This window comes from Coffea arabica, chromosome 5e (genome assembly GCF_036785885.1).
Source record: "Coffea arabica cultivar ET-39 chromosome 5e, Coffea Arabica ET-39 HiFi, whole genome shotgun sequence".
Taxonomy (NCBI): domain Eukaryota; kingdom Viridiplantae; phylum Streptophyta; class Magnoliopsida; order Gentianales; family Rubiaceae; genus Coffea; species Coffea arabica.
Genome location: NC_092318.1, coordinates 24,796,198 through 24,819,367, shown reverse-complemented (window position 1 = coordinate 24,819,367; position 23,170 = coordinate 24,796,198). Strand labels below are relative to the sequence as shown.

General features: G+C 37.5%; 1 long non-coding RNA gene across 1 annotated transcript; it reads right to left on the bottom strand.

Annotated features, from left to right (window-relative positions):
- Positions 1 to 20,338: 20,338 nt before the first annotated feature.
- LOC140006340 (uncharacterized) lies at positions 20,339 to 22,793 on the bottom strand. Its single transcript, XR_011813967.1, has 2 exons — positions 22,698 to 22,793; positions 20,339 to 20,540 (listed from the first exon to the last, which is right to left on the bottom strand). It is a non-coding gene; the product is annotated as an uncharacterized lncRNA (long non-coding RNA).
- Positions 22,794 to 23,170: the final 377 nt, after the last annotated feature.

The following is a 23,170-nucleotide window of genomic DNA, read 5'->3' as shown; positions in this document are numbered from 1 at the left end:
TTGACCATGAAAATGCATGATTTGGCATTGGAGGTCTTCATAAGGAATGTAGGTATATATCTTGGCTTCGAAACGCCATCAGATTCATTTCAATCCGATAAGTGTAGCTTCAGTTGTGGTTGTTATGCCGAAAGGTGTGTTTTATCGCCTATGATTTGTATGTGAATTGTGGTTGGTTTGAGATGAGATTCGGTGTTTGATTGTAGGGTGGAGAGTGAAGAAATTAAGGGAAAATGCTGTCCATTTATTTTCTTGTAATTTGAGTGAGTAAAAGTGATATTGGAAATGTGATTTTGTGATGCATTGGACTTACTTTTCTTAGACATACTTAGGTCCACTCTAGTGGTGTTAGATGAGTTAAATTTTACTTGAACTTATACATTTTCGCATGGTGAATGTGATGACTGTTTTAAACATGATACTTAGTTGCAAATGTCTAGTTTTGAACTTCAAATGTTTACTCATTTCCTTTCCAAAGCAAAGAGTTACATAGGGTTTCTCGGCCGCAAAACCTAATTTTATCAAGCGAGTCTTTGGGTATGAATTTAGGGTTTGTTTATCTTTCTTTTTCATATGATTTTACTCAAAACACTTGTTATACATTGTTTCTTTGCATATGTGTTAGTTTCAAGCCAAACAAATAGCTTTACGAAAAATTGAACAAAACTATTTTTCATATTCGGCCAGGTTCTGGCCAGATTCTGACGTGGCGCTGTTTCATTTGTTTTCCGATGGAATTTTCTAAAAACCTTTTGAGTATAGTTTTGGGTTGGGTTTGGGAACCTCTTAGTTGCTCATGCTCTTTGATCCAAATGTACTCCTTTCACTTCAAAAATCATATTTATACATTGTACTAGTAGGTATTCAGATTTTCTTTGATTCACCTAAAATTTTGATGGTTGAAGTATAATGTGTTTTCTTGGTTACTCTTAGGGTTCCTTGGTGATTGAGGGCATTATTCGGAAGAAAACTTTGGACGTTATTTTGCTTAAATAGGTGAGTGTTCTTTGTACGTTATGTTTTCTATGACTATGTGGATTGCTGTGACTATGTGACTATTGGTGAATATTTGATTAAATGTTAAATGTTTTCAATGATTTCTAAAAATGAATTTTACTAGGCGAGTGTGTACTTTACCGCATTCGACCTAAATGAATGTGGAATTTACAATGATTAAATGCTACTTTTGCATGAATGTAAGCCGTTTGGCTGAATTGGGCCCTTGCTCTTCATTGCCGGTCGACTCGGGCCAGAAGCGGACTTGGTCGGGCAATTGGTAATCCTGGGAAAATTTTGGTATACTCGAGTATGATCACGAAGATTGGTGGAGACTGGCCAATGTCCAATAGGGGGAAAATGAAATGAATGAATGAATGGCAAGAACAATGGAGGGGTGTTCGCTTACAAATATAATTTTTAATGACTGAAGGAATAAGGAAATGATTGGTGGAATGAATGAACGAAGTGCTCCACGTAAGCATGTATCCTTTTAATGAGTGTGTTATCATTGCTTTCTGGATTTCTTGTTATTACATGATTAATGTCCTTGTTTAATTACTTGGCTATATGTATGGAACCTCACTGGGCTTTTAGCTCATTCTATTAGTTTTGTTTTACTTACAGGGGATGCGAGCGAGGGCGTGAGATTTGTGCAGACTAGCCTGGACTAGTTCTTTTGAATTTTGTTTTTTTTTTATTTTCTCGCGCTGGTGCTGGGATAGGGTGGTTGTATTAAGAACTAAGAACTTTAATTTTATTCGGGATTGTATTACTTTTGAAATAGAAATGAATGTAAGTATATGTGCTTGTTTGGAAATGGTTAGTTCTCTTTTCCTCGAGGTTATATCTTATTTTGCTTGAAAAGATCGAACAAGTCCTGGCGAGAGCTGGGCAGGCGGTCCGCCAAACCCTTTGGTTGGCCTTAGGGGGAAGTGGGGCTGTCACAGGTGGTATCAGAGCCACTTCACGTGATCTCTGCGCGGAGTGAGCTTGGGCCAAGTGATGTTATGGTCCTGATTTCGTGAATAAGTATGAAGGATTAAGTGCTCTTTTGAGCATAGGCTATGAATCATGAATTGTTATAGGTCTTAAATCTTTATCATAGTATTTGAGGACAATAGATATGTACGTCAGGTAGGAATCTCAATTGTAGATAATTTACTCTTGGGACTGGCCAACTCGAGTAGTGAATTATCTCGGATTCTTGTACCCGAGTATGCGGGAATTGAGGGCAATACTAAGGACTTGTGATCTTCATTTCGGGGATTCGGAATGGGCTAACGTTTGGTGAGAGCAAGTGCAAAGGGGTCTACGGATGTCTAGTTCGGATAGTAATAGAAGTGAGAGATCGGACGGGAAAAAATTTTAATCGAGTGTGGAACGGCATGTCGCGATTTCTTCTTGTTTTGCCCTTGTATTGTTACTGTATGTATTTGGCTTGTGGCATTTCAATACTTACATGTATAGTATTTGCTATACTTGATTTTGTCTACTTGATATATCTCTTTGTGAATTTGGTGTGTTATATATTGCCGTTTTAGTTAATTTCCTATGTTTACATACTAAATCACCTTTTGGAAAAAAAAAATTCGAAGACGAAATTTCTTAAAGGGGAGAGAGTGTGAGAACCTGAAAATTTACACATTTTCTAAACATTATTTTATTCCTTGCCAACATTTTTATATTGCCCTTTTTAAATATTAAAGTTTCTATGCAGTTTTATAAGTAAGTACAGTTTTAAATCATTTTCCTAGTATAAGTTAGTGTACGTTAAATTTGAAGTGCATCATATACGTGGGACCCGCTAGTGCGATAAAATTTTGGTGACTAAGTGATTTTTGTGCAAAGTGATATTATTTTACAAAGTGCTAGGAGATAATTAGAGGTTAGTTAGATAGATTAACCATTGGGAGTGAGAAGATAAGTTTAAAACATCTAAGGTGCCACGTGTCGCAAACCAGTTGGAGGTTGGATTTGACCAAGACCTTCTCACCTTTACTAAAACCAATTTTGACCCAATTTTTCTCCCATTTTTCTTGGTCTTGGCCGGCTATTTGAGGAGCAAAATAAGAGACAAAAAACTTCATTTTCTACTTCACTTGCTAGCTTCAATCTTGAGTGTTAACCAACCAAATCACAAACTACTCCACACAAGTGCTCACTAGGGAAGCTTAAAGGCTTTGGTGGAGTTATTTTGGAGGGGGAAAGACTAAGCTATCATCTTTCTTGAGGTTACAAGGTATATTTGGCTAGCAACTTTTCCCTACTTTCAATATGTGCAAACTAGTAGCTTATGGTTGAGATTTTGATAGTTTGATGCAATAATTATGAGTTGAGGTGGTGATATGAAAATTTTCAGTTTTATGGTGTAATTTCTGCCCTCATGTGATGATTAATGGTTGGCCTTGATTTACTAGCTTTGATATGTGAAAAATCTAGTGATTTAGTGTTAGTTTCATTTGCCTAAAGAAATTTTCCAGCTTATGTGCACAATTCTAGCTTTAAGTTTTTGTACTACCCTGTTCTGACCAATTTCATTCGGCCATGATGGAGGTCGAATTGGGCTTAGCCTAAAACATGAAAGTTGTAGGAAATGATATTTTATAGCTTCCTATAAAATTTCAGCTCAATCGGAGCACTGTATTTTGTGAAATAACCGAAATACCCTTGACTGCCCACAAGCCTTGTTTCACGGACAGTTTTCTGTCCTCTCTGAGATTTCGATTTTTGACCATGAAAATGCATGATTTGGCTTTGGAGGTCTTCATAAGGAATGTAGTTATATATCTTGGCTTCGAAATGCCACCAGATTCGTTTCAATCCGATAAGTGTAGCTTCCGTTGTGGTTGTTATGCCGAAAGGTGTGTTTTATCGCCTATGATTTGTATGTGAATTGTGGTTGGTTTGAGATGAGATTCGGTGTTTGATTGTAGGGTGGAGAGTGAAGAAATTAAGGGGAAATACTGTCCGTTTATTTTCTTGTAATTTGAGCGAGTAAAAGTGATATTGGAAATGTGATTTTGTGATGCATTGGACTTACTTTTCTTTGACATACTTAGGTCCACTCTAGTGGTGTTAGATGAGTTAAAGTTTACTTGAACTTATACATTTTCGTATGGTGAATGTGACGACTGTTTTAAACATGATACTTAGTTGCAAATGTCTAGTTTTGAACTTCAAATGTTTACTCATTTCCTTTCCAAAGCAAAGAAGAGTTGCATAGGGTTTCTCGGCCGCAAAACCTAATTTTATCAAGCGAGGCTTTGGGTGTGAATTTAGGATTTGTTTATCCTTCTTTTTCATATGATTTTACTCAAAACACTTGTTATACGTTGTTTCTTTGCATATGTATTAGTTTCGAGCCAAACAAATAGCTTTACAAAAAATTGAACAAAACTATTTTTCATATCTATCCAGGTTCTGGCCAGATTCTGACGTGGCACTGTTTCATTTGTTTTCCGATGGAATTTTCTAAAAACCTTTTGAGTATAGTTTTGTTTTGGGTTTGGGAACCTCTTAGTTACTCATGCTCTTTGATCCAAATGTACTCTTTTCACTTCAAAAATCATATTTATACATTGTACTAGTAGGTATTCGGATTTTCTTTGATTCACCTAAAATTTTGATAGTTGAAACATAATGTGTTTTCTTTACTCTTAGGGTTCCTTGGTGATTGAGGGTATTATCCGGAAGAAAACTTTGGACGTTATTTTGCTTAAATAGGTGAGTGTTCTTTGTACGTTATGTTTTCCATGACTATATGGATTGCTGTGACTATGTGACTATTGGTGAATATTTGATTAAATGTTAAATATTTTCAATGATTTCTAAAAATGAATTTTACTAGGCGAGTGTGTACTTTACCGCACCCGACCTAAATGAATGTATAATTTACAATGATTAAATGATTAAATGCTAATTTTGCATGAATGTAAGCCGTTTGGCTGAATTGGGCCCTTGCTCTTCATTGTCGGTCGACTCGGGCTAGAAGCGGACTTGGTCGGGCAATTGGTAATCCTGGGAAAATTTTGGTATACTCGAGTATGATCACGAAGATTGGTGGAGACTGGCCAATGTCCAATAGGGGGAAAATAAAATGAATGAATGAATGGCAAGAACAATGGAGGGGTTTTCGCTTACAAATATAATTTTTAATGACTGAAGGAATAAGGAAATGATTGGTGGAATGAATGAACGAAGGGCTCCACGTGAGCATGTATCCTTTTAATGAGTGTGTTATCATTGCTTTATATTGTAAATGTTTTCTGGATTACTTGTTATTACATGATTAATGTCCTTGTTTAATTACTTGGCTATGTGTATGGAACTTCACTGGATTTTTAGCTCATTCCGTTAGTTTTGTTTTCCTTACAGGGGATGCGAGCAAGGGCGTGAGATTTGTGCAGACTAGCCTGGACTAGTTCTTTTGAATTTTGTTTTTGTTCGATTTTGTCGCGCTAGTGCTCGGATAGGGTGGTTGTATTAAGAACTAAGAACTTTCATTTTATTCGGGATTGTATTACTTTTGAGATAGAAATGAATGTACGTATATGTGCTAGTTTGGAAATGGTTAGTTCTCTTTTCCTCGAGGTTATATCTTATTTTGCTTGAAAAGATTGAACGAGTCCTGGCGAGAGCTGGGCAGGCAGTCTGCCGAACCCTTTGGTTCGCCTTAGGAAGAAGTGGGGCTGTCACAACCTTTCTTGAGGTGTCAAGGTATTTTGCTTCGAAACTCATTCTTTGTTCCTAATAATGGTAAATTAGTGACTTGTGGTGGCTAAATAGGTTGATTTATGGAAGATTTCATGGATTCAAGTGGAGTTAGATAAATTTCAGATTTTTTGGGTGATTTTTCTGTTTTCATATGATGATTATGGTTGTCCATGAAATGATAGCTTTAGATTGGGTAAAATGGAGCTTTTGTGTTTTAATTGTTGTTGTTTGCGAAAAATTTCAGTTTTGTGCAGAAATTTTCAGTTTTAGGGCTTCTAATTAGGGTTTTACTATGGTTGGTTGTTGAGATTTTAATTGGCTAAGATTGAGGGGTATTGTAACCCTAATGAGGTGTGTTGAATAGCCTATGATTTGTATGTGTAATTGTGGTTGTTTTGGATGAATTTAAATGGTTGTTTGTAGGATGGAAAATCTGAAATTTTAGGGGAAATGCTGTCCAAATGTTTAAGATATTGGATTCTTTTGAGTTTAGATTGAGGTTGGGTAGAAGTGAAAGGCTTTGGGGTTTGTTTATACTTTTAGCCTTAAATTTTATGTATTTTCCATTCCAAGCTATATTTTGTGACGGCCCCACCTCACCCTAGGGCGTACCAAAGAGTTCGGCGGGTCGCCTGCCCAGCTCTCGCCAGGACTCACTCACTCGTATCATGTATATACATCCATAGACAATAGATGCTCAAGTAAAAGATAAGAAACTTCTACACACCAGAAGTCTTCAAAGTTTTTACCATTCAAGTACAAACATCGAATATACAAGGTTCTCATTCCTCACACAACCAGCCCGTGCCAAGCACTAGGGCGAGAACCATTACAAGGCCAAAAAACTAGATCAACTAGACTATACAGAACTCTCGTCCTTGCTCGCCTTCCCCTGCTAAGGAAAACAATTGACGTGGAATGAGCTAAAAAGCCCAGTGAGGTTCTATATATATAAACAAGTAATTAAACAAGGAACATTAGTCATGTAATAACAATTAATCCAGAAAACCTTATGTATAGTTCATGAGTGGTTGGGACTTATTACAGGTATGGAGCATATCACAGGTATAGCACATGATTTCATGTTGGCATTTTAGCATGGAACAATTATCATGATACACGGTAACCAGATACTGAAGGATACGGTGTTCCGGTGGAACTTTGTCGGTCCTCTGCACCTTATAACTTCTGAATCCCCACGGTTGACTGGCCATCACCTTATCCCTCCAGTGGTAATACTCGAGTATACCGACGGTTGTCCAGGGTTCCAACCTACCCGACCGAGCCCAGTCCTGGCTCGAGTAGGTCAGTAACCGAGGCGGGGCCCAAGTTCAGCCAAAAGGCTTACATTCATGCGCAACTAATATTTCAACATTTAAACACCAAAATCTCATATTTATTTAGGTCGAGTGCGATAAAGTACACACTCACCTAGCAAAAGTTCATTTTAGAAATCGTAGAAAACAATTAACATTTAATCAAATGTTCACAAATAACCACATAGTCATAACAATCCACATAGTCATAGAAACAAAACGTATATAGAACACTCACCTATTTAAGCAAAATAATGTTCAAAGTATCCTCCCGGATAACACTCTCAATCGCCAAGAAACCCTAATAATAGCCAAGAGAAAATATTACAGTTAAACCCCTCCAAAGTTTAAGTAAACCAAAGAAAATCCGAATAACTACTAGTACAAAGTATAAGTATAGTCTTCTAGTCTTCGAGCGTAAATTTGGGCAGCATGCCCTTTGTATTTACCTAATTTCCAGCCATTATGGCTTCATTCTTTTACTCAATCAAACCCAAGATTACCCATAACATAATTTCATTTCAATATCCATTCAATAGGCTCAATACAGTACAAGAACAAGAAATCAAGTTAATAACGAGTGTGGCAACGAAGTTTACAAAAGACAGTTTTGACGGGTTTTTGCGGAATGGAACATCCGAGGCTATGCTTATCGGATTGAGGTGAAAATTATACCAATTCGAAGCTAAGATGAAGGCCTACAATGTTCATGAAGATCACTTAGTCCAGTTTCTAATGCAACTTAGTCAAATCCTCAAATTACAGAACCAAAATCCAACTCGTCGGCTATTTAACCACACTACACTGGAATGGTCATATCTCAGGTTACAAAGGTCTGATTAAGGTGTTCTTGGAGGCGTTTAAAAGCTAAGACAGGGTAATAAAACTTTCATGTTTTTGAAAATGGCTAAATTTGAACAGATCATAGTGAATAAACACAACCAAAAAGACTAAACTGTCCACGCGGAACTCTGGAATGTAACCTAGAACAGCGAGGGTATTTTGGTATTTTCACAATATACGTTGCTCCGATTGAGCTGAAATTTTGTGTAAACCTATAAAATATCATTCTCTACAACTTTCATGTTTTGACCTAAGGCCAAATCAGCCTCTAACATGAGGCTACAAAACCGGACAGAAAAAGGGGGAAAATTTTCCAGAATCTGGAATTTTTGTTCTTCAATGAAACTTTCTCAAATTTCTTGTTCCAATCACTACCAAATCCCCTTGTATAATCTTATATTCAACATATAGTAACCATATAGCAAGTTTGGGCAGAAATTTATCAAATCCTAACTCACTTATATCATCCAAAAATCATCACAACAACTTGTATAACTTGTAATCTAACCCAAAACATGAACTATTTAACATCTTAAACAAGAGTAAAATGATCAAAGCCATAGATCAGATTTTATACCTCAAAGACAAAGCTTGGAAGAGTGATACTTCACCTCCTTTGGAAATTTTTAGTTCCCCTAGCTTCCCAAGATCACAACTCACTCTTTAATCGGTTTAAAATTTCATTTCCTCACTTGGTTAGTGCAAATCAAGAAGAAAAAAAAAATGGTTTCTCTTGCTCTCTCTTTTCTCTCTCAACAATTTCGTCCATAAGCAAGAAAAAAATGAAGAAGAAAGAGCTTAGTTTGTCTTATAAGAAGGTAGGAGAGATAAGGTTTAATTTAGTCCACATGTTGGCCAACACTTGGCTCAACCTCAACCACACAATTTTCTCTTTCTTTCCTTGCATTTTGGGCCACATATGTTGGTCAATAGGTAATCATGAGAGGGAAGATATTTTGCTCAATTAGTGACAAGCTTGTATGGCAAGAAAGTGGTGGTCAAGTGGTGGTTAAATCGGTAGTACCCGGTACACGTCGATTCGCACTGTTTTTCCTTAAATCCCCCGTACTAGGATTTTTACTTCCTATTCACCAATTTTATATCATTGCTCCTAATCACATATTATTTCTCACTTAAAAGTCACTTTTAATCACCAAATTTAGTCCTTGCTTCGTACCGAAAATTCATCCGGCGGAAAATCGCGAAAACCCTAATTTTGCTCCTGTGACGACCCCACCTCTCCCAAGGGCGAACCCAAGGGTATCGGCGGGCCGCCTGCCTTGCTCGCGCCAGGACTCGAAACACAAAACTAATAAAATGATAGTAAACCAAAAGAGAACTGTCTATAATATATACAACCACCACAAGTTCTATTTACATCTTCAAAAGCATCAAGTCAAACCTCTCTAATATACTATAACAACAACCAGTAGAAGGTAGACCCTAAGGAGGGTCCTTATACAAACCACCAAAACAAAAACAAACATCCTAACTGTCCAACTATTACAAACGAGACCTAACTATACTAACGGCAGAGCCCCAAAGTTCCCCGCGTCGTCCCCTGCTAAGGAAAACAAAGGAAACGGGGTAAGCTAGAAGCTTAGTAAGTAAACAGGGGTAAAAACGTAAATTTCACGTAACCACATTTACACAGTAGGAGTAAAGCAAAAGCAGAAAAATAACATCACATGATAAGGATACATATGGCTTCAAAGCCAAGTCATTTGCCATGCGTGATCTCCTGTCGACACTCCGTCGACCATAAATAAGGTCCGTAGAACTTCACTTGTACACCCACCGGACACCTTATCACTCTCACTGGCCAGTCACCTCACAAACTTGCCCGGGCGAACGAAATCACAAACTTGAGCTTGAGTCACAAGCTCGGGTCACAAACTTGGTTCACAACTCGGTGAACCGGATTCACAAACTTGGTGACCTCAATCCAAGTTGGACTGACTTCGACCAAGCCCTAACCGGCTCGAATAGTCCCTCGAGGTATTGAGATCAGCCCCAAACTCACAAATTTCACAAAATTAGTCAAAAGTTACCCTGAGCCACAAGCTCAAGGGTTTTAGTTCCAAAATTGCTCATATACACAAGCCATGTATAGATAGGTGCGCAAATTAGGGTCTAGGTCGAGTGCGATAAAGTACACCCTCGCCTAGGTACCCTCTTCATACAAATCGAAACACATAAGCAACGAACACACAAGAGCGGCCTGAATACTTACTCAAAATACCAAAAGTAGTACTAAAGCAAAATCGCTTCGCGCGTGTTCGCTAGTAGTGGGCCCCACCGGCTCCGCCTAGCTCACCACTGTCTGAAATAGAAGATTTTACCACATTATATCACAAACGGCTACTAACAGATCCAAAACAAGCAAAACGGCAAAAATCGGCACACGCGCTCGCGCGGAACGGCAAACGGAAACGGCCAAATCGGCCATCTCAAACCGTTTTGATCAAAGGTTAGGCTAGGAATATCGGATCAAGGTGAGCGAGACACCGTTTCGAAGCTATGAGGAAGGTCTACGATTCTCATGAAGACACCTTAAACTAGATCCGAATCAACACAAGTCGAAATCATGGAAAACGGTACCAGAAGTTTGCACTTTGAATGACAGACAGGGTCTGTTTACTGGACCATAACTTCTAGCTCACAAGTCCAAATCAGGAAATTCCAAAGGCATTAGAAATCTGAGACATAAGGGTAAAACTTTGATGTTTTGGCCAAGACCTGAATCCACTCAGAACAGAACAAAAATTGAGTGCCAAAGTACCCGTCAGAACTGTCCAGATACAAGGCAGTTCTGACGATCAATCTTGTTTTGGTCATAACGGAAGCTACGGAACTCGGATTTCGACGCACTTTATACCGTTTCGAAGCTGAGACCAAGATCTACATTTATTACGAAGGAGTTGACACCCAGATCGTACGGGATCAAAACGGAAAACCCACGGTCAGAAGCTGAAATTCAAAACGTACACAAACTAATGTCTAAAACAGGCCTGAGTGTTCTGTCTATAACTCAGAATACGCTAATCCGTTTAACCTGAAATTTTACAGAAAGATTCAGGACTTAAGGGGCTACAATGTTGAAGAAGGCAACTTTGTCCAGTTTTGAAGGTAACAAGGTCAAAAATGCAAGACACTATACCAGAATCGCAAAACAGGTTCACAAACCGTATTCTAGTACAAACATCATAACTCAGCCTAGACAAGGCCAAATCCAGAAATTCCAAAGCCATCCGAAAGCTTAAAAACAGGGATACATTTCATCAGAAGACCTCAACACCCAAATCCAAAACAATTCCAGGCAAAACAACCCATTTCAGACGCAGTTCTAACATCCTGATGAACCCAGAACAGCAATAGTAATTTCGGCTTATCTCATTCTACACTACTCCGATTGACCTGAAATTTTACAGGAACCTTTAAAATATCAATACCTACAACTTTAATGTTTTAAGCCAAGGCCAATTAGGCCTCTATTTAGGACCAAAAATTTCGGACAGAATGAAGAACCAAGAACCCTAATTTTCCAGAATTTCTTCCAAAACAGAAATTGATTGCAATCATCAATCATTTACACCTACTAGAGTTATTAAACATCATTTCCAATCATCAAAGATAGCCACACCATCATGATCATATTAAACCAGAAAATCACCAATAAATTGAAAACTTCATCAATTTATCCAAAAGCAAGAAATAACCACAAAATTCATCACTTTAACTATCACTAGGCATCAATTAAGCTTCATTAGATGAAGGAGAAGGTTCATTCATTACTCACCTAGTAAAACAAGAGAGAGAGAGTTGCTTGACACCTTAGCTTCTCCAAACACTTCACCAAACTACTAAATAACACCTAATGAAGAGATTTTATGGAGTAGAAACAAGTTTATGTGATTGTTTTGGAAGATTTGAGCTAGATAGAAGCTAGAAATTGGAAGAGTTTTCTTTCTTCTTTGTTCAAGATGGCCGACCAAGAGGGAGGAGGAAAGAGTGAATTTTTGGTAAGTTTTTGAGATATTTTAACTAAATGGTAAAAAGTCAAAAAATGAATAGTTGTCCAACAAGTCCAACCAATGAGATAGTGACACTTGTCACTCCATTTAAAGCATCTCTATCCTTTTTCTCTCTCACATCAATCACATCACAACCTCTACTTATCTCATAACACCCGATAAATTTCACCCAGTGTCCGGAACTTAACCTAAGTGGCCGAATTTTTCCGAACATTTCGCACTAGCGGGTCCCACGTCCGTTATATATCCTTAATTTCTCAAAAACTAACCGATACTAGAAAAATCATCCAAAAACTATATCTGCTCATAAAAAATATCTATAAAATTTCCCTACGAAAGAAAACGCAGAAAACAAGCCATTAAATAAATAAAACCCTAAAAAATTAGAAAATTTCCGGGTTCTCAAACTCATTTTTTTTCGGGGCGTCACAGCTCCAATCTTAAATCCAAAAGTGAAACCCTACTTTCTAGGTCTATTTGCACTTATTGAGGGATGATTGGGTAGTAGGGCCATATTCAATGAATAATTCCAAATAAAAAGAATTTTAAGAAAAGTGTGATGAATTTCACAATTCCATAGAATAAAATTAGGGTTTTGAGTCAAATATGAGGGATTTAAACATAGTCACAAGTAAGCTAGGGTTTTTTTTTTAATTAAAATTTTAGGGTTTCTAGTCTTTTAAAACAAAATAAGGTTTTAAATCAAACCCAAAGAAATAACTTTAGTATCTTCCTTGGACAAAATAATGTTTTAAAATAAAATGAACTAAAGAAACCGTAAAACAATAACATCTTAAAAGTTGGGATGTCACATATTTGGTTTTGCCTTAGTAGTTCATTTAAGAGGTATTCGACTCGTGTTCGAGTCTCAATTGTGTTTTCTTGATTGTTATAGGGCGTGTCGGTGATCCAAGGCATACGTCGGACGGAAACTTGTGAACTTGCTTTGTTTGAATTGGTGAGTGTACCATTGCATGAGTTAATACTTAAATGGTTGTTTGTACTTGAATCTTTGGTTTGAATGACTGTGAACTCTGTGTATGAGACGAGAGTGTACTTTATCACTCTCGATCTCTTATCTGTGTGACTATATACTGTATAACTGTGAATTCGTTACCTGTGCATGGTTTGATGTCGTTTGGGGCTAAGCCCAACGACTTTACTGTGATATTTGAGCTCAAACCTCATTGGTCGTTAATCGGGTTGAGCCGGCAAGGGCCTGGTCGGTTCGATAGCGAACCATGGATTTACTGTTAGTCGAATGGAGTGTTATCTCCTCGACTTTGTGGTATACTCGAGTATTACCCTCTCTGTTTTTGTGAGGTGTTCGGGCCCGGTAAGGGGAATGTTTGGTGTAAAGTGGGATCTACGGTCTTGTTCGTGTCTTCGAACGTTGACGGAGGGTCAACGAGTTGAGATCAAGTACTGCAAAGGGAAAATTGGTTCTTGAGAGCCAACGGTATCCTTTTACTTCTGGTTTTATTGTGGGGTTTTTTCTTCAGTGTTTAATGGCCATGTATAACTGAGCATGAATATACTTGTGAGTCTTGGATGTGTGACTTGTCGGTACCTCATTGGGCGTAAGCTCATCCTTGTTATCTTTGTTTTCCTTACAGGAACACTTTTGGAACCATGATTTTTAGAAGTGAGTTGAGCTATTTAGATATTCTTTTGTTTTTTTTTTGTATAGCTCCTCGGTAGTTGGAAACCCTAAATGTATTTTGTCCCAAAGTTTCCTTTTGATTTGTAATCCTATCAACGGGTGTATATAAAAGTGTTTAATCATGTTTATATGGTATGTTTGGTTGGATTGGTTGAAATTGTACCTTCTCAAATGTTATATAAATTTTACTTGTACTTGATTTGAATCGTTTCGAGCTTGTGGAAGCGTATTTTCGGCGTACGATTGCATTATAGAATTTGATCATTGTGTTCAGCTTAGTAGTCCTGACAAGAGTTGGGCAGGCAGTCCGCTAACTCTTAGGGTGCGCCCAAGGGGAAGGTGGGGCTGTCACATTCCAAGCCAAGAAGCAAGGATTTCCTGGAAGTAGTTCAGGACAAGGGGATAAGAGTACCCCTCCCAAGTTTGGAAGGGGAACCGGAGGAGGAAGACTACCGGGGATGTCGAGAAGGGCCCCGTCAAGAGGTGGCCAAGTTGGGCGAGGCCCAAGAGGAGGTTCCCAGGGAGGCTCGACTTCTGTATCTCGAGGTCCCTGCGGGTACTGTGGGAAGCCGAACCATACGGAGGACAATTGCTGGAGGAAGGAAAGGAAATGTTTGCACTGTGGGAGTGCAGACCACCAAATTGCTAATTGTCCAGTTCTGCCGTGAGAAGGAAGTGGGAGCCAGCAACCGACGAGAACCAATTCTGGCTAGGCTAAAATGGAAGGGACTAAATCGAAAGTATCTGTGATGCCCTACTTCTCCCTAAGGCGAACCAAAGGATATCTGCGGGACGCCTGCCCAGCTCTCGCAAGGACTCTAGACAAATTGATTCATGTTTAATGATACATAACAAATAATACAAGCCTAATAAAGAAGAGTCGCTTCCATAATCGAATATCCAAGTCTTACAACACGAGTTCAAAATACAACAACTATCCAATTCTTACATCAGGTTTCCAAAAGATACATCAATTCCCAAAATATACAACAGCCGAAATGTCTAGTCATTTACTTTTGAAACCCTAATACAAAAGTACATCAAAAGGGGTTTCTCTGAATTCCACTCCATGACCATTCCTGTTAAGGAAAACAAATCTACGGGGTGAACAATTGCTCGTGAGGCCAAGAACACACATGCAAGCAAGTTGTCCAAGTAACAATTCCATTTAACAAGTAAAACAATAATATTTGAGTAATTAACAATTCCAATGAAATTTAAACAGAAACAATTCAAGGATATGGTAACTCTCAGGAGCTAATTTCCACTTGCTTTGCCAATCTCATTCGTATACCTTCCCGTGATGACTCTCCGTCAACCGGGTCGGTATTTCCAATCCGTAGAACTCCACTTACTTCTCATATCCGTCCACCGTACACCGCACAGGCCCTGAACGTAATTTATAAGGTGATACTTCACGAGTATGCCAAGTGAGTGTGGTAAAGTACACACTCAACTCCATTTTCAAAATCTTCAATCATTAATAACAGTTAAGCATGTATCAAGTTCGCATACACTTTACACTCACCAAGTAAAATAAGGAAGCAAGCACAATCGTGTGTCTAGGCGTCTCCTGTGAGATCCTCTTGAAGCTCCTCTTGAGTGCCTGAGCAATTAATAATGAACTATTACACACTATAGCTCAAAACCCCTAATTATCGAGGAAGATTGCACTCTTGTACAATTTAAAAAGATATCATGAAAATGAGCCTTAATTACTCGTAAATCGAGGCTCGAAAATGGGGTTTAAGAACACAAGAAAAATCTGATTTTCATCTTTAAAATCATTGGACGGAAACAAGTAGGCATGAAATCATATAAATCATTTTTCAAACGAGCGATCGAAGATGGACTTCAAGGAGCCACGTCACAATCCGGCCGGATTCAAGGCAGAGAGGGATCCAAAATTTTTTTTTTTCAACTTTCACTACCAATCCGGCCAAGAACTGGCCTGATATACGGCTGGATTCTTTGAAAACTTTCATGCGCGAAAATTTTCTAAATTGGTCAAGAAATATCGAATTTGAGGGCATTCTTTGAAAAATCATAACTTACTCTCTGAAAGTGAAAAATTGGAAAACTTGTTATCGTTGGAAACTAATTCCAAAGTACTAAAAGTTCCTAGAAGGCACTTTTCCATGATTCCAGACGGAAGACATTCAAATTTCGGCTTCAAGTTGCCGTTTTGGAATACCAAGACAATTTCGAGGTTGGTTTTTAGCCAATTTTGGAAATTCGGCAAAATTCACAGAATATGAACTAGCCTCTAAAATTTGGAACTCAATTAGAGTTGCAATCAAAGTTTAAAACACAACAAGTGGAACAAGAATCAGAGTTTTGAGCACCAAGATATAGCAGCTCAAGCTTGCTGAAAATTTCTCACTGCCCAAGGGGTTTTCTAGATCTAAAAGATGAACTTTGAGACTTTGGTTGGCCATCAAAATGGACTTGGAATGGCACCAAATTTCATATTAAAATTCGTACGGGAAGTCAGTTAACAAAGCCACTAAAGTTCCAAGAATTTCCAAGGCAAATCTGCCTTGTACTTGCATTTTTCCTTTTCTAACTTTTGGGTCAATGAAATTGTCTCAAACATGGTTCAATTATGAAGACAAGGTCTAATAAACATCCAAGATACATTTGGTAGGTAGTTAACACCAAGAATTGCAAAATAACAAGTCCCAATCCAAATTAAGGCATTCAACTACCCAAAAGAGGGTTTTCCATCACTGAGACAGTTTCGAAATTCGGCCACAACTCACTCAATTCAACGGAATTGAGCGTGGTTGGTGGCGTTGGAAACTAAATTCATAAGGCTACAATTTCACAGAAGGAATCGTTTTAAAATTCAGTCCATAACTAGCTCATTTTCAAGCAACAATTCGCAGTACATAACAGGCTTCCTAACACAGTCGAGAAACAGGACAGGTAACTTTGAAAGGCTGGTACGGTCCACTCAAGTGGAATCAGGGGATGTATTTTATACCGTTGGAAAACTGGAATGTCTAGTTTCTAATGCCGCAAACGGCACTCGATTTTGACGTCGGAGGAAAGAGCTATAGTCGTTTGAAATTTGCTGCCAGAGCAACTCTGGACACGTTTTCCAGTCATGAAAATTTTTTGAAAACACAACTTTTCCCCAACCAATTCAAGTTATTTTTGGTGGAAACTTTCCACACAACCTATAAAACATATATACACTGAAATCAAGTCAATTGGACCAAAAAAAATTGCACCAAGAGGTGCTGCAAAGATAGGGCAGATTCGGCCCTTCAACATGCATCACTTCCTTTGATTTTCTTTTTACTCTTTCAACTTAAATCTACTAGATTAACACTCAATCAACACAAATAACATCCAAACTCATCAAATCAGATCATCAAGTCCATTATGGGATTTCATAGAGCCCACTCACATGATTTCCAGCAATCCAAAGCTACCCACATGAAGCTACAAGCTTCTAAGTGCAACACTACACGAAAATTGGTTTTCATTGACAAGTCATTTTCGTCACAAAAAAATAAAAGGTCGTCACTGATAAGTTTTATTGACAACTTTTTAGTCGTCACAGAGTTGTCACTGAAGGCCCGTCGGTAAAGGTATTCAGTGACGACCTTAAAAGTCGTCAGTGACTAGTACTCTTTTGTGACAACTGGTGTCGTCAGTAATTTTTGTAATTTTAGTGATGACATAGTATCTTGTCAATAATGTACAAAGCAATATCGTCACTAAAACTAATCCATAGTTGACAGTGGAGTAAACTAATTACTGACAACTTTTGTTGTCACTAAACACTTTTGAATTCTATAACAATAGATGGTTGTCAATAGAGAAATCTGATTCAATGACAACACTTGACCACCATGAAATTTGAAGATTTTCTTGCTACAATTATATCTAAAAAATGAAAAAAAAACAACACCCTACATAATGAAGGCATCCATTACATTACGAAATGCCAAAATATCATTTGAAGCATTCAAATATCATAATCAAGTTCAACAACACCCTACAAATACTTTGCTAAGTGGCATTTGGCCTAAATTTCACATACAAGTCAAGGCAGTTTTACAAATCAAATCCAAGTCCCCAAAAAAATGTGTTGTTGAAACATTTCTTAAGTATAAGATTTTCTCTATAGTTCTTGAGTCAATTAGCAACTCTTACTGCTGATCTTCCAAAAATCTAAAATGAGCAACATATCTGCAGTGAAGTACTTCAATTATTAGCAGGTGATAAGAAAAACTTGAGACAAGAAATAGAACATAAGAATTTGCAAGAAAATAAGCTAAATCATTTCTTTTAAGCATCATCTAGACAATGACTAAACAAGAGCAAAGTAAGAGATAAAGCACTTAGAACTTTAGAACTCAAGAAACACTTCTTTTATTTTGACTACGATATTAAAAACTCAGGAAACAATTAATATGCTTATGCTACTATACTAAGAACCAAACAGTGATCCTTCTTTGACTTCGTAGGCCTCATTTGTATGGTTCATTCAAATAGATCATGAATGGCAACTTCAGCTTTTCAGGTATCGAGAATGTCTATTATTTATCAGAAGACCAAGGTTTGATGACAACTAAAATTCAACATATATAGGGACTCTTTGTGCCCATTGGTAATATTTTAATGATTATGATAATAAAAAATTTGATGCATCTAATATTTAAGTGAAACTGTGTATAAAATAGAAAAGATGCTCCACTATAAATCGGAGCTTCTAACTATTATGCTAACTAGTACATTCTATAACCAGCCTACTTTCAATTTTCAAAAGTTCTAATAGCAAATATGTCATGCCAGTAGCTTTTTTTTTAGGACCATAATATTTTAAAGCTCAGAAATAAATGCACATAGAAATGAAAAAAGCATGATAATCAACTACTCTCTCTAATTTAGCTTTGATGGAAAAACATATTCTGCGCACCATGCTAAAACACTTGAGCAAAACAAAAGCAAGAATTTTGTCATTCTTATGAAATTAAAGTTGTCAAACCATACAACTAAATTAAATTAATGCACAAAATCAACCATGGCACTGCAACCCATAAAAAAAATGCTACTGCAAATGAATACTTACGGTGTCATAATCCATTAAGGTAATACAAACTTTCACCACAATATATCCACATATTATAACTATAGACAATTCCTCTACACAAGTAATCAGCCATGACATCCAATTAGAAGAATACAGACTAGTCATTTTATGGTATCCTTTTATGCAAAATTTGTTTTCACCCATGTGACAACCACTTTGAAATTTCATAAGAATAAAATATAGAAAGTCACATGAATACATTGCCTGTGTAACTAAAACTCATGCAACCAAAGCCCACAAATCAAACAGAGTTCATAGATCATATTACAAACTTTTGAGATGATGTCCGTGTTTATTCCCTGCTTATCACTAATTTCAACTTATATCCTAGCATGAAAGGTTATTACACACTTTTATAGCAAGACAATTACATAATTCAGGTTTAAGCACAAAGACTAGTCCAACTAGTCATGTTAAGAAAAGTATCTAAATCTGAGTATTTAGTATTGTATGAGACAACTTGATGTACACATGTATATCTAGAATATACAATCTATACCCAGATTAAAAAAGGGAACTTTTCCTACAAGTCATTACTTCACCAGCAACACCAAGGAACCATATATGAAAGCAGGAAAGAACTCCATTTTATTAACACAAACAATTAAAGAACATTACTTTAGCATTTGCAAATAATTAAGAATGCTATGAGATGGAGTTACACAAAAACAGATTAAGTTAAGATGCTAGAAGTCGAACAGATTCATTGTACCAAACAAAGAAGAAAAGTAAATCCAAACTACAATAAAAAATGAAAAGAAAAAATTCCCTTCAATTAACCAATAACAGTCCCATAGCTATCTCTCCTGGCAAAGCACAAAAGAGAAGGGAAGAAGAAATACAAGTGATTACCCTCTTGGAAATAGAACGAATGTTTCGTATTGCTATCTTGGAGAAAATTGCAGTGCATAGTTCTGGAGAAAAAAAATCATGGCAGAGGAAAATTAGATCTCAAATTCTAGTGTCAACACCAAGTTATGGTAAAGTTTAATCGTTCAATAAAGGGAAAAGACAATCTGCAACTCTTATTTATAGGTATGAAGACAAGGATCAGCAATTACATCATAGCAAAGTACCTCTAAAAACAGATGGACCAGCCAATGCTATAGCATAACCTGCAAAAACAGCAGCTGAGCTCATAAAAGTGCCAAAATTAGTTGAATTCTTCGCATTAAGCTTGGCAATAGCACTAGCATTACCCGTTGCTATTGCTAACCAATCAACAAGTAGTTTAATAAGAATGGCCCTTGGACATTCCACATATAAAATACACAAAGGTACTTAACAAACAGAAACTCTAAAATGCTGATTTCCAAACAAATACAACTTAGAACAAGTTGTAGTTTCAATTATTTGAGAAATATAAATATTATCTTTTTTCACTTACCTTTGCACTACCCAAGAAGCCTAATGCGGAACAACCTGCAATTGGACTTCATAATTGTCCTTCAACCATAAATACTTTGCTAGAGTTTGCTAGACTTTGGCATCTGAAACTTGGTCTACTGACACTGCTCCCAGTTGCTTTGCTAGGGTAGTTTTTGTGACGACCCCACCTTTCCCTAAGGCGTACCAAAGGGTTCGGCAGACCGCCTGCCCAGCTCTCGCCAGGACTCACTCACTATCTCAATCGAGTCACGTACACACATCCATGAACCATAAATAACATTCCCAATTCAAGCTTATAATTTACATTAATAGAAATCGAAGTACAAAGTCTCAATACACCAAACTAGTTCAGAACGTATACAATCCAAGTACAACATGTTTCATTCGAGGAATAGCGCGAGTACAAGACCAAACAGTCAAAAGTCAAACAAAAGGCTACGCTAGTCTTTTACAAGTCTCACGCATCACTCGTACCCCTGAAAGGAAAACAAATGGAGTGGAATGAGCTAAGAGCCCAGTGAGGTTCCAAATAGCAAATTAACCATTATTTATAAGTACGAGTTTTCGATATAGCAAAGTAACGAGCATAAAGTGTTCATAAAGTGTTCATAAATGTGAACAGTAGCACGTCAAGTAGCAATCTTAAAATGAGCGCATGTAGAAAATTTTTCAAAAGAAACAATAATCCAATAAACAATAATCATTCCAAAGTATAAGGATACGGATGACTCTCAGGAGTCAAATTCCCATTGCATTACCAGAAGCTTGATCCCGTAGTAGTTGACACTCCGTCAACTTTCAAGTAAGTAACCAATCCAGTAGAACACCACTTAAACGACTCTCCGTCCACCGTTCAACCCCCAGCTGGGCCCAAAATCCTCAAGAACACGGGTGGTAATACTCGAGTATACCGATTAGTCGAGGAGATATCACTCCACTCGACGATACAAGAGACCCAGGGTTCGTTACCCAATCGACCAAGCCCTTGCCGGCTCGACTAGAGTAACTCGCCACAGGGTTTCTGGAATTCCAGGAAGTGCGCGCATCATAAACAAGTATATCAAGTCAATTGCAACAATAAACAAGTATATCACGTAAGGGCAAGTGCGATAAAGTACACTCTTGCCCTTACAATTCACGTATATAACATGTAATCAGATTGGTCACGTATCAAATTCAAGTATCAAGTTCAATTCGGTATTTGAAAGCACTCACCCAAAAGATATAGTGCTACTGGTCACTTTCAGGTTATACTCCGAGTTCGGAGTCCAAATCTGCGATAAAACTCAATTTGAGAACTTTGAAACATGACTAGAGTTCGAAACTTAGACGTTTCGTTCAATAAGAATCAAGAAATTGAAATTCACTTGGAGAATACTCGTGAGATACTCGCTCACTTTTTAAATGATAAAACTTTGTAACATTTATACTTGAAATGGTCATGCGAGTCGAAAGTACAAGGGAAAACGTACTTTGAGCAATCATTATTTCATTTCTCAAGGGTACAAGTTCGGCCAAGTCCTTACTTATATACCTCGAACAAGAAGACTCAAGTACCCTAGATGGTTCAAGTACTATTCATATCAACTCGACCCAAGTCGCAAGTGTATTTATATAGTCCTCGAGCGTAAATTTGGGCAGCATGCCCTTTGTGTTTACCTAATTTTCCAGCCATTTAGGCTTCATTATTTTTCTTCAACAACAGCCCAACAACATACATATCAGCAATTTATGTCAAGAGCCGTTCCATAGGCTCACAATATCATAACAACAAGAACCGCATCAAGTACAAGAGCAGAAATTCAATGTGGCACAAGACAGATTTGACGTATACAAGCGGAAATAACTTATCCAAGGCTACACTTATCGGATTAATACGAAACCTGTGCCATTTCGAAGCTAAGACACAAAGCTACAACATTTATGAAGGTCACTTAGTCCATTTCCTAATGTAACTTAGTAAAAATCTCAGACTACTAAACCAGAAACCAATTCATCGGCTGTTTAAACGCATTATGCTGTAGCGGACCTAACTCAGTGTACACAAGTCCGAATCAGGTTTTCTTTGAGGCATTTTAAAGCTACTTCAGAACACTACAACTTTTATGTTTTGGCCCAGAGCTAAATCAGAATGGATCCTGATCAAAAATCGTGATAAACTGGACTGAACTGAAGAAACGGACTGCTGGGAAATTCTTAAAACAACAAGGGTATTTTGGACTTTTCACGACCTCCGTTGCTCCGATTGAGCTGAAATTTTACAGGCACCTATAAAATGCCATTCTATACAACCTTCCTTCTTTGACCAAAGGCCAATTCGGCCTCTAACATATAGGTACAATTTCGGACAGAATGCTTGGGAAATTTTCCAGAAATCTGGAATTTTTAGCTCTAAGTGTAATTTCCTCAAATTTCTGGTTCTAATCACCACTAAACAACCTTATATAACCTTAATTGCAACATTTACACATCATACATCACATTGAGCAGAAAATCAGAACCCCTAGTTCATCAAATAAATTGGGGAAAACCTCTAAATCATGCTAATCATCCATGATTCCACCACTATAATCAAACTACTAACTTAATTTAACAAAATCAAAAGCAAAACTTAGAGAGATGAGTTCTCTTACCTTGGTTAGAAGTCTCTAAAAGCAGCCCCAAGCTTTCCTTTTCCAAACTTTCACCACCAAACACTAACTAACCACTCAAAGACAAGATTAATCGGTTTCTTTTGTTTGATTTCTCACTTTGTTGGTGGATTGAAGAAGAAATGGAGAAGAGTTTTGTTTTTCCTCTCTTGTTCTTACTCACTCTCTCTCTCTCGGCTCTTAGCAGCAGAAAATGAAGAGAAATGAAGCTGATTTTTGTCTTATAAGGAGTAAGAAGGTTAGAGTTAATTAAGACCACAATTTGGCTAACACTTGGACAATTCTTAGCCACTAATTTTTCTCTTTCTTCCCCTTGCTTATAAGCCACAAATTTCGGTCCCCTTAGCTGTAATATAAGAAGATATTTTGGCTCAAATATCAATAAGCTTGTGGTGCAAGAAAGTGGTGGTCCAGTGGTGCGTTCAAACGGTAGTGCGCGGGACCCGCCGGTTCGC